Source organism: Octodon degus, unplaced genomic scaffold (assembly GCF_000260255.1).
Source record: "Octodon degus isolate 3935 unplaced genomic scaffold, OctDeg1.0 scaffold00085, whole genome shotgun sequence".
NCBI classification, from domain to species: Eukaryota; Metazoa; Chordata; class Mammalia; order Rodentia; family Octodontidae; genus Octodon; species Octodon degus.
In genome coordinates this window covers 2795520-2805478 of record NW_004524661.1, presented here as the reverse complement: position 1 = coordinate 2805478, position 9959 = coordinate 2795520, and the positions used below count along the sequence as shown (strand labels likewise).

At 43.2% G+C, this 9959-nt stretch overlaps 1 protein-coding gene across 7 annotated transcripts in view; it reads left to right on the top strand.

The window, feature by feature from the left end:
- Chd9 (chromodomain helicase DNA binding protein 9) overlaps positions 1-9959 on the top strand; it is a 225957-nt gene that overhangs the window by 20578 nt on the left and 195420 nt on the right. The window contains exon 1 of one of the 7 annotated variants that reach the window (XM_023721769.1): positions 9677-9929. The exons of the other annotated variants lie outside the window; for them this stretch is intronic. The gene's annotated coding sequence lies outside the window, so the exon portion shown is untranslated. Of the gene's footprint in view, positions 1-9676; positions 9930-9959 lie in introns of those variants that run through there. 7 annotated transcript variants of the gene reach the window in all.

Below are 9959 nucleotides of genomic sequence, written 5' to 3'. Positions count from 1 at the left end.
ATATTTATTATATATTTATTTATTATATATTTATCATTCCTACTTTACTATTATTTATATGAGAATAATAATCCCTTCTTTGTAGCCAACATAACACCTTACCTATATTATCTGATGCAAATATTTAAGTATATTCAGGAGTCGGGATATAGCTCAGTTACAGCAGAGCATTCCCTGGTTTATTAGATGCCTTGGGTTTGATCCTTAGCACTGTGAAAAACAAAACAAAGCAAACAAAAGTAAATTATAACAAAATTCACAAAACCAGTAAGCTGAATACAAGAAATAATAGGGCCACTACAACAATTTTCAGATTGAAAAAAAGTATTTGCTGCTTAGCTAGTTTTGTCACTGTAACTAAAATACATCCCTTTGTCAAAGCTTGTGTCCACATGGATTTAAATGTATACAATACTGTAGTAAGGTTACTGTTGAAAGTTACTGTCTAGGCATCATCTTTCTAAAAAACAAATTTATTTATTTTTTTTTATTTTTTATTTTTTTATTTTTTTTATTTTATTTTTTTTCAAAGTTTTATTGACAAACAGATAGCAATGAGACAGTTTCAAATCATATCGGAAGGACAGTTTCAACAAATAATACACTGCATATATTCTTCTTAGTGGTTAATTGCTGTACAAGATGTGAACTTGTGATCCCATTTACAAACACCATTAGAACAAATCATTCTATTCATTAAGAGAATGCAACTATATATCAATCCCAACCTCTTTGAATACACAGATACAAAATGGACATTCATCGGTATACCCCATTTTTTTCTAAGTTCCGTTATTGAATATTATAGGTGTGTAAACTCAGCAAAATATTCTAAAAGAGTCCAGTAGCCCATAATAGCATTGGGTCTTATATTTAACTGGCAATGTCAGAAATTATTGACCTGAGTCCCCCACAGCTCAACCCAACAGCATGGCTTTATTTCTTATATTTCGACTTCATACTTTTCTACTGGATGGTTAAGACCAAGGTAAAGCAGGACCTATGCAACAAGAGTTGTAGCTTTTTGGTCTGAGAAGGTCAGTGAAATGCCCTCAGGATTTGTCCTGAGATCCTGTACCTCAGATTGTAGAACCTTCATCAGTGCAGCCATGTGGATGAGTCACGGCCATTGCTTGGCCAATGTGCTCTCTGTGAAAGCCTGAGAGAGTGTCTTCTCCCCATGTGACTCTCCTTAGGCACACTCTACGTCATCGATCACTTTCCTCTTTGGCCCCATAATCTTCTTGATCAGAAAATTTGGGACACTACCGAGGTACATGACGTTACAGTACAAGTTCTCATATGTCCTGAGTCTTAATTGACCTTAGAAGGTTAGGGCCAAAATGTTGGCTTTCCTTGTATCCTTCCTTTTTCTCTAATTTGGTCTGCAATAAAAAACAAATTTAATGAGATGATATTTACTTTTTTTATGGTACCAGGGATCAAACATAGAACCTTGTACTTGCCAGGCAGGCACTTACGCCCCTAAGCTACCTGCCCTGCCCCTACATTTACTTACCCCTGAGTTTCATGCTTTAGTGGTTTTAGTTTATTCAAGTTATATAACCACCACATAATTTTAAAACAATTTCATCATCTTCCAAAGGAAGCCTGTGCCTATTGGCTGTCACTGTTCTGCCTCATCCCATTACTCCCAGTTTGGCCCTAGGCAACCACTAATCCACTTTCTGTCTATATAGATTTCCTTATTCTGGACATTTCCTATCCAGTGAATAGCTCTGGCAGTGAAGCCTTTTGTACCTGACTTTTATCACTCAGTGTTCTGTTTTCAAAGTTTATTTTTGCTGTACCATGTGTCCAGTGCTTACTTCTTCTATGGCTGAATACTACTACGTTTTGGGCCAGCAAAGTAGCTCAGCAGACTAAACGCCTACTTAGGAAAGCGTGTGGACCTGTTGGATCCCTGATCCCCAGCACCACAGGTCATGCCAGCCCCGCCTCTGGGCATGTGGAGCTGGCCCACATGAAACCCAGCATGGTGGTGCACACCTATAATCCCAGCGCTGGGGAGGCTGATACAGGAGGATTACTAGGAGTCAGAGCTGCCTAGTGAGGCCTTGTACCAAATACATTAAAAAAAAAAAATACTGCTTTCCATTATGTGGATAAACTATAGTTTTTTCATTCATTAGTTGAAGGACTGTTGGGTTGTTTCCACTTTGGGGCTATTATCAAACATTCTGCTATGAACATTTGTGCTGAAGTTTTTTTGTGGACTTATGTCTTCATTTTCTTGAGCTATTGGGTCATATGGTCACTGCATTTAACTTCTGTGAAGAACTTTCCCAAGATGGTGGTATCATTCTCATGCCTGGAATGTAGGGTTCTAATTTTTCCAAAGCTTCAACAACATGTGTTACTACTTGTCATTTTTATTATAGCCATCCAAATAGGTATGATTATCTTATTTATTTATTTGGGTGGAACTGGGGATTGAACTCAGGCCCTTGCACTTGCCAGGCAAGTGCTTATTCTACTGAGCTATCTCCCTGGCCCATGATTATCTTATCATGGTTTTTATTTTGCATTTCTCTAACAACTAATGTGCTGGCATCTTTTCATGAGCATACTGGCTGCTTGTATATCTGTTTTGGATAAAAGTTGATTCAGATGCTTTGACTGTGTTGTTTTTTTTTGTTTGTTTGTTTGTTTTTTTTTGAGTGGAGTGGCACTGGGGATTGCACCCAGGTTCTTTACACTGAGCTTCATTCCTAGCCCTTTTATTTTCTGTTCTCAAATGGTCTTGGTGACTTGCCCAGAGTGGGCTAGAACTTGTGATCCCCCTATTTCAGCCTCCCATAGTTCTGGGTGATTTGGTCACTTAAAACTTAAAAAAAATAAATAATTGTGGAATTGCAAGAACTCTTTCTCTCCCTCTCTTTTGTTTTATACTTCAGTGAGCTCTTTATATATTCTAGATACTACTTTCAGATATCTAATTTGTGAATATTTTTTTTCATTTTGTGTTTTGTCTTTTTACTTTCTTTTTTTATATGATTTTTTTCAGTTTATTTATTTATTATTATTATTATTATTTGTGTGTGTGTGTGTGTGTGTGTGTGTGTGTCCAGCTCAGCCCACCAGGGGCGGGGCTGGGGGATTGAACCGCGGTCCCTGTGTTTCACTAAGCTTGTTCTAAGTAGGTGCTTTAGACCACTGAGCCATCTCACCAGCCCCTGTCTTTTTACTTTCTTAATGATGCTTATTTTATTTTACTGAGACACAAATATCAATGAAACAGTTTCAAAACTGATTAATAGGACAGTTTCAATAACTAATACATTGTACATTGTTATCTTCTTAGTGGTTATCCGTAGTACAAGATGTAGATAGAATATCCTGTCCAAACACTATTAGTACAAATCTTTCTTCTCATTGAATTAAGCAAAAGTAGCTGTATTTAATGTTTTTGAAGCACAAAAAGTTTCTTGTTTTGATGAAATTCAGTTTATATTTTCCTTTGGTTTCTGGCACAAATTTTTAACAAAATCAAATTTATATATATTTTCTTTTGTCAAGTATAATTTTGGTGTTATGTAAAAGGAACTCATCCACAATCCTGAAGATTCACTCCTTTTTCTTCATAGAGTTTTGTGTTTTTGAGACATGGCCCCTTTTTGTAGCTTTGACCACTGTTGAACTTACTATATAGCTCAGGCTGAACTTATGATCCTCCTCCTTTAGCCTCCCAAGTTTTGGGATTGCATGCCAAGCCTCTTCCTAGAGTTTTGAAGTTCTACTTCTTACATTTTAATGTGTGGCCCCTTTTGACTTATTGTTTTGTGTAGTTTGAGGTAGGGTTCCAATTTCATTTTGAGGGGTGGGAGCAGTAGTGAAGATCTACACAGGGTCTTTATAGTGAGCTACATCTGTAAACACCACCCCTCCCCACTGCGCACTTATAGGGGCATTTGAGACAGGGTCTCACTATGTAGTTCAGGCTGGCCTTGAATTCACTATGCTTCAGCTGGCTTGAAACTCCCTTTGATTCAGCCTCCTAGGTGCTGTGATTATAAATGTATGCCACTGTTTGTGGCTTCCAAACCTATTTTTGGTGTATTTTATTGAGGTAGGGTTTCACTTTTTGGCAGGTTGCTCAGGCTAGGCTTGAACTTGGACTGCTCTTGCCTCAGCCTTTCAGGCCAGCTTAATTCTCTAGAATGAATGTGTGCAGTTGTCCCTGTACCACTTGTTTAACAGATTATTCTTTCCCAGCTTAAATGCCTCCATTCTTCTGCTGACCATACATATAAATGTTCATATTCTATTGATTGGTATGCCTGTCCTTATACCAATACCAACTTTTATTTTATTTTTTTGGTAACAAATCTCACTATATAGCTCAGGTTGGTCTTTTTTTTAAAAAATTATTTATTTATTTATTTTAACATTTATTTATTGTGTGTGTATGGCCAGCTCTGGCTGGCATGTGGTGCTGGGGTTCGAACCGCGGTCCCTATACTTTGTCAAGCTTGTTCCAAGTAGGTGCTTTAGACCACTGAGCCATCTCTCCAGCCCTCAGGTTGGTCTTAAACTCATGACTCATGATGATCTTCCTGCCTCAGCCTCTGGAGTGCCAACATTACTTGGTGGATGCCACTACATCTGGCTCCATACTTTCTTATTGTAACTTTATAGTAAGTTTTGAAATCAGGATGTGAGGCTTTCAACTTTGATTTTTTTTTTTTTTTTTTCAGAACCAGGGATTGAACACAGGCCCTTGCGCTTGCCAGGGAAGTGACAACTTTGGTCTTTTTTAGAGTTGTTTTGTTGACTATTCCATGGTTTATTTATTTATTTCTCCATGGTTTATGGACCCAGTTTAACTCAGCTGTAGCCCTCTTTAGTCCTAACTACCACCATTGTCCTGCACTAACCCTCAGCTTTACCTGCATTGTTGCCCAGTGAACCATTCTAGGTAAAACCATTAGCATTCTATGCGGTGCTTCCCTGGCTCAAGAGATGCACCATACTCTTCAGTATTATCTTAAGACAAACCAGACACATTCCAGCCAAATGAAGTCACTTTTGACCTGACCCATAAATATGCCCTTCTTTCTGACCCAAATTGCAAGATCCAACTGATCTTATTGCCACCCAGAACCATAGCTCTGTCAGGAAATCTGCTGAGAAATTGCACTCCAGGTGACTTCCATCTCTGCCTCTTTTTGTCAGCCTCTTGGCACCTTGGGGCTGGTCCTCATATACTGGGTCTTCATTAGTTCTAGAACATGTGGCTTTCATTTCTGCAGGTATCTCTAAGAGTCTAGTGCTTATTTTTAGTTTTCAGATCTTTTTTAAAAAATTTTATTTATTTATTTATTTATGTGTGTGTGTGTGTGTGTGTGTGTGGCCAGCTCAGCCCACCAGGGGGCGGGGCTGGCTGGCATGTGGTGCTGGGGGATTGAACCGTGGTCCCTGTGCTTTGCTAAGCTTGTTCTAAGTAGGTGCTTTAGACCAGTGAGCCATCTCACTAGCCCCACTGAGCCATCTCACCAGCCCATAGTTTTCAGATTTGATCTGTATCATTTTTTCCAACTGTGATCAGGGGAAATGAAATCACTTTTGTTCTAACCCATAAATATGACTTCTTTCTCACCCAAATTGTGAAAATCAGGTGATCTTGTTGCCCCCAGAGCCATGCTTCTATCTTGAAGTTCACCAGTAAGTTGTACTCTGTGATCCATAGTTGCCAGAATGGAAACTTTGCAGGGAAACTCCACAAATTGAATAGAATTGTCGGATAATCCTTTGGTAACTGAATCAAAATGCTTTTGCAGGTTAAGTGCTCCTTTTGAGATGCCAAAGCAGTTTAAAAAGAAAAAGTTAATGTGGATTTGGACCACCAAGTAATAGGTTTTGGGGCCAGCAGGGCTTTGTTTGAATATTATTTCTGTGACTCAATGACTATGCAACTTGGGTAGATTTTGAACTTGTTCATTTGTAAAATTGGAAAAAGAATCCTCTCAATGAGTGGTTGTAAAGATAAAATGAAATTATATATCTATATATCTATATCTATATCTATATCTATATCTATATATATATATCTTTTTTACTTTTTGAGACAGCATCTTGCTATGCAGTTCAGGCTGGCCTCACTTTGTAGTGTAGGCTGGTCTCAAACTCAAACTCACTATGATCCTCCTGCCTCAGCCTCCCTGGTGCTGGGATCACAGGCTTTTGCCACCAAGCCTGGCTCGATGTTTTGAGAGAGTCTCCTAATGTATTTTTTTGGTGTGTGTGTGAGTGTGGCTGGCTGGTGTGGCATGTGGTGCTGTTGGATGGAAGTGTGGTCCCTGTGCATTTGTCTAAGCTTGCCAAAGCAGGCACCTTAGACCACTGAGTTATCTCGCCAGCCCATCCTGATGTAATTTAAGCTGGTCTTGAACTTATTATGTTGCACAGGCTGTCTAAATCTTGCAGCCATTCGCCCTACTTCCATAGTTCCCAAATGCTAGGGCCATAGGTGTGTACCACTGTACCTAGCTATGACTATGAACTCCCAACACAAGGCTTGCAACTAGTTCAGTTTCTGTAAATAACACCTGTTATGGGCTGTTTCATTCAGGGAGTTGAGAACCTGTTATAGTAAAGGCTTTCTGGGAACAAATCATTATATCCTCAGGTACAAGCCTGTTTGCTTTGAAAGACAGGAAGCCATCTTGCTCTAGAGCCCCGGGAGATGGGTCCCGGTGAATGTGGGTGCTGCTTGGCCTTGCATACTGCAATGCCTGATGATAATGGAAGGCCGGCATTGCTAGATTTTGCTGTTTTCCATACTGATTCTCGCAAACTTCAGCCGCACAGGGTAATAAATCTAGTTCCCAAATTTTGAAGTTCAGTGTCATCCTCTCCCATAACTTTAGTTCTAAAGCCCACATACCCAGAAACCTCAGTTACAGAGAATACCACTAACATTTAAGAAATAAGTGGGCCAGCGAGATAGCTCACTGGACTAAGTGCCTGCTTAGGCAAGCACAGGGACCAGGGTTTGATACCCGGTACCTCATGCTGCACCAGCCCTGCCCTCGATCACGCTGCGTGGCACCCGAGTCCAGGCATGGTGGCATACACCTGTAATCCCAGCCCTGGGGAAGGCTGAAAACTGGAGGATCACTAGGAGTCTAAGCTGCATCGTGAGACCGTATACCAAATACGTAATATTAAAAAAAGAAATGAAATCCAGTTACTCAGTCTGTCAAAATAGAACTCTTGTACTTTTTTTTTTTTCTGTTTTGACAGCCTGAGTGACTAGGTTTCACTTATTTCTTAAATGTTAGTGGTATTCTCTGTAATAGGTTTCTGGGTATGTGGGCTCTAGAACTAGTTATGGGAGAGGAAGACACAGAACATCAAAATTTAGGAACTAGATATATTACCCTGTGCAACTGAAGTCTGGCCTCAGACAAATTCTTTTTACATTAATTTTTTTCTTTCTTTCTTTTTTTTTTTTTTTGGCGGAACCAGGGATTGAACTCAGGCACTTGTGCTTGCCAGGGAAGTGCTTATTCCACTGAGCCATCTCCCCAGCCCTAGCCCATAAATTCTTAAAGAACTTTACTGAAAACCTGAGTCCTGGTCTGGGGCTGTGGCTCAGTGGAATAAATTCTACATACTGTTTGTAGAAAGCATTTATTAATCATATTAGAATACGATAACATTGATAAATCCTTAATCACCAAGTAACTTTCAGAATTTTGCGTTCCAAAAATGATGGAAGTTTCCCATCTGATAACATGATGGAAAATTCTTTAAAGATTGGGCATGGTGGCATGTGCCTGTAATCCCAGCTCTTGGGAGGCTGTAAACAGATGGATCACTATGAGTCCAATCTAGTAGTAAGACACTGAACACACTGTAGACCCTTCCCTAAAATTTAAAAAAAAAAAGAGAGAGAGAAAGAAAAAGACAATTCTTTAAATTAGCCCAAGCTTTTCATTTATATAAGGTACTTTTGCTGTTGTGCCAGATAAATGAGATGTTACTGGCTTTAAAGTTGACTCAACAAGTTGCATTTACAAACTAAAGCAGTATTCAAATAAGTAGTAGTGTAGGGAGCTCAGAGATTAACTGTTTCTGTGCATCCTTGTTGTATTGCAGTATGAAGTTGTTATTAAGTATCCCCCAGGGCAATCAAAGGAGTAATTGTAACTTCTTTCTGCCAAAGTTTCCTCCCAGGCCCTTCAAAATATCTCTGCTGGAGTTGTGTTTATCTACTCTTCCAGCACTTTATGAGCAAATATAAAGAATGTAATAATTTAGCCACTAGCACTGGGTATAACCTGGCTGATCCACCTGGCCAGACATAAACAAGACAGTGATGATCCTTTGTGGAGGACGGAATTTGGGATTTCTATTCTCTGGAAGGCAAACGTTAAAACATCACCCACACTGAATTTGAAAACAGTAAATAGTTTAAACAAACACCGATAGACTGATTAAAATTCAAGTATTCAATTACTTTTGTCTCACACTTTAGCTTAGATCTTCAATTTTCAATTAGGTAATAGGGTCAGTCATGGGCCAGAAAGTGAAGACCCACAGAATTTTAGAGCTGGAGGCTTTAAAAAAACTTTGTCCAGCCTCTTCATTTTACAGAAGGGAAAACCGAGGCCCTGGGACACGTTAAGGTTTGATGTAGGTCACTCGGTTAATTAGTGACAAGGAGGGAACCCAGGTGTCCCAGCGCCTCCGCGGGGCAGTGTTTTCCTGTCTCCCCACCCCCTTTTAATTTTTCTCCCTTCTTCTTTCGTTTCTTCTTTTTTTCTCTTCTAAGTGGCAGGCTCGGGTGCAGCCTCTTCTATCTTGATCGCGCTCAGGATCAGGGTTTGCTGCCCGGGTTTCCTCGGCTGGAGCCCTTTCCGCGGCAGGTACTGAGCGAACGAACACCTGGCCTGCATCGCGGCACCATTGCTCCCCGTGCTCCCGATTTTGCAGCACCGGCGCGGTCGCCGGAGTTTCACCAAGCAAGGACACTGTGGAGCGGAATCCACGGCCATTCAGAAAAGAAAACTGTGGGAACCCTCGGCGGGCCGGGAGATGCCCTGCGAGTGAGTGACCTAGGCGTCCACCCCGCCGCCGGCCAGCTCGCGGCCCGGGCCTGACGTGGCGGTGCTAGGGGAGAGGCAGTCGCGAGGGCGCGGCCTGACGTGGCGGCGGCGAGGAGAGCCCGGGACTCCTGCACTGCTCCACGCTCCGGCCAGAGGGCGCCCGGTCCCAGACCTTCCCCGCCCCTAGGCCGCCTGGGGCTCCGGGAGTAACCGCGCCGGCGATTGGGTCGGCTGCGCGGCGGGGCCATGTTGGAGCAAGCAGGGCGGCGACCCCGCCTCCCGCCGCCCAGTGCCCTAGGTCGGGCCAGGCGGCGAGGGACGGGGAGCAGCGACGGGATCCTCCCTCTGGGGAAGCCCGACGTTGCCCAAACGGCGACGGAAGCCGTGGCGGTCACAGCCGCCCCTGCGCACCCCGGCCAATCAGCTGCGCGGGCACAAATATGCAAATGTGCGCCGGTGCTGCCGGAGTGCCGCTCGCAGGGGCTGGTGGGGTCGCGCCGGGGGAGTGAACCAGACCAATCAGGCGGGTGCGTGGCGCGCGGGGAGGCGGTGCCCTGCACTCCTCCCTCTCTCCCCGCCAGCCCCGCGCTGACAGGGGGGGCTTGGCCGCGCCGCCGGTAAGTGCGGCCGCCCGTCGCTGCCACCCGCTGCCTCAGGCGTGGAGAGGAAGCCCGGGGCCACCGAGGGGCAGCGGCAGCAGCTCAACTGGTGGGGAGAGGCGGGGACGGGTTCTGTCAGCGGGGTGGTCGCCCGAGGCCGCCCCCGCCCGGCCAGCCGCGCGTGTCAGTCTCGGTCGAGGCGGGGGGCGGCGGGGGCAACTCGGTCATGGCGAAGCGCGAGAACCAGCGAGCAGCGGTGAGTACGTGCCCGCTGCCACCGCTGATC